The sequence below is a fragment of the Populus euphratica genome, unplaced genomic scaffold, assembly GCF_000495115.2.
Source record: "Populus euphratica unplaced genomic scaffold, PopEup_1.0 scaffold72.1, whole genome shotgun sequence".
In the NCBI taxonomy this organism is placed as follows: domain Eukaryota; kingdom Viridiplantae; phylum Streptophyta; class Magnoliopsida; order Malpighiales; family Salicaceae; genus Populus; species Populus euphratica.
This window is the reverse complement of record NW_011499922.1, coordinates 638,707-641,165: the sequence shown is the minus strand read 5'-3', so window position 1 is coordinate 641,165 and position 2,459 is coordinate 638,707.

Genomic DNA, 2,459 nt, shown 5'->3' with positions numbered 1-2,459 from the left:
GATTTGTGTTGTATAACACTTGGTACAACAAATACTTGATACTTTCATAGCCCAACCATATGGTGTAATTGATATTTATGTTATGAAAGAAACTTGATTTGTTGTTAACATAAGTTAAAATCATGAATGCCTAACAACGTTTATAAGTATTAATATTATTCAAATAAGATAACTAATATAATCATGTTAACAATTTATAATCTAATTGAAACCTCTTTTGTGTGTGGTTTCTATTTGAGTAATAAGAGTTTATACTATATTTGTTTGAAATACCATTAGTGAATCCTCTAACCTTGAAATTGATTATTATCATTGTTTAATCCTTACATTGATCTTAAATCTCAAAGTTCTCATTAACTTCCTTTTATTCTCCTTCTTATCATCCTTCTCCTTCTCCTATTATTGTTGTTATTGTTGTTTATAATTTATACAATTAACCTCCCTGTGATTCGACTCCGGTCTTACCGGGTTATTTATTACTTCGACACTCTTGCACTTTGAAGAAGATATCAATCTTTTGGTCGTGTCATAGGGCTCATGGGTTCAGAAGAGGTTTAAAAAGAAACCTTCAATTAGTGGTTTAAGTAGTTAGAGTGGCATTAATGGTACTCAAAGCTTAATCTAGACTCCACCTTGAAACTCATTTGTTTCACTTGGGGGTAGTTCTTTATATAAGCACTATAAAGGAGATCATACTAGTGTAGAGTGTTAGAAAAGGACTGAGGCTTGCTTCATTTGTGGCCAGATAGGTTATAAGATCAGAGAGTGCCCTAGGAGACAGTCATCAACATCGAGGTTATCTGGTTCAATCCAGCCTCTTATTCAAGCACCATCAATAAGCCAGCCTGTGGCTCATAAGGGTAGAGGTTTTTATGGCTATGGTCAGAGAGGTCGGGGTGTAGGTGATAGAGGCAAAATATAGTAAGGCCAAGGGCATGCTAGAGTTTTTTCCTTGATTTAGTAGGATGCATAGGCATCCAACATAGTTGTTTCAAGTATTCTTCTTGTTTAATCTTTTAAAGCAAAAGTTTTGTTTGATACTGGTGTAACCCATTTATTTGTGTTCCTATATTTTTCTATGAGATTAGATAAACAATCAACTTTGTTAAGATCCTTTATTTTAGTCTCTACTCCCTTAGATGAATTAGTATTAATGAAGTATGTGTATCTAGATTGTGGAATAGAGATTAGAGACAAGATTTTTATGAGAGACTTAAATGTCTTAGATATGGTTGATTTTGATGTGATTTTAGGAATGGATTAGTTGGTGAAGTATAGGGCTTTGGTAAATTGTTAGGGTAAAAAAGTGTTTGATCTAGATGAAGAAGTTGGATTGGTATTTCAAGGAGATAAGATTATGTCTCCATCAATTATGTTGTTGGCTATCTCGAGAAAAATAGCCCAAAAAGGGGTATAGTGCTACCTGACATATATAATGGATGTAGAGAAAGAAGTTTTCCAGTTAAACCAAGTCCCTATAGTTATGGAGTTTATCGATGTCTTTCCCAATGAATTACCTGGATTGCCTCCATATAGGGAGGTTAAATTATTGATTTGGTTTCGGGTATGGAACCAATATCAATGGCACCATATAAAATGACACATGCAAAATTAAAAGAGCTAAAGAAACAACTACATGATTTGTTGGATAAAAAGTTCATCCGACCGAGTATGTCCCTTTAGGGAGCCTTAGTGTTGTTTGTAAAGAAGAAAGATGTGTCATTGAGATTGTATATAGATTATAAGCAACTAAATTAGGTGACAGTTCGAAATAGATACCTACTCCTATGTATAGATGATTTGTTTTACTGGTTGTAGAGAGCTCAATTCTTTTCTAAGATCAATCTTCGATCTGGGTATCATTAGTTGAGGATTAGGGAGGAGGACATTTTGAAGATAACTTTTAAAACTCGATATGGTCATTATAAGTTCTTAGTGATGTCTTTTAGATTGACGAATGCGCCAACAGCTTTTATGGACTTAATGAATAGGGAGTTTGGATAATTTATTGATCCATTTGTAATATTTTGGTGTATTTGAGGTCTAGAGAAGGAATATGTGCAGCACTAGAGTAAGACTATGTGAGATCATTAGTTATATGATATGTTCTCAAAGAGAAAATTTTGATTAGAAAGTGTAGCATTTCTTAGGCATGTAATGTCAGAGAATGAGATTGAGATTGAAAGAAAGATGTGTCATTGAGATTGTATATAGATTATAAGCAACTAAATTAGCTGACAGTTCGAAATAGATACCCACTCCTATGTATAGATGATTTGTTTTACTGGTTGTAGAGAGCTCAATTCTTTTCTAAGATCAATCTTCGATCTGGGTATCATTAGTTGAGGATTAGGGAGGAGGATATTTTGAAGATAACTTTTAAAACTCGATATGGTCATTATAAGTTCTTAGTGATGTCTTTTAGATTGACGAATGTGCCAGCGGCTTTTTTGGGCTTT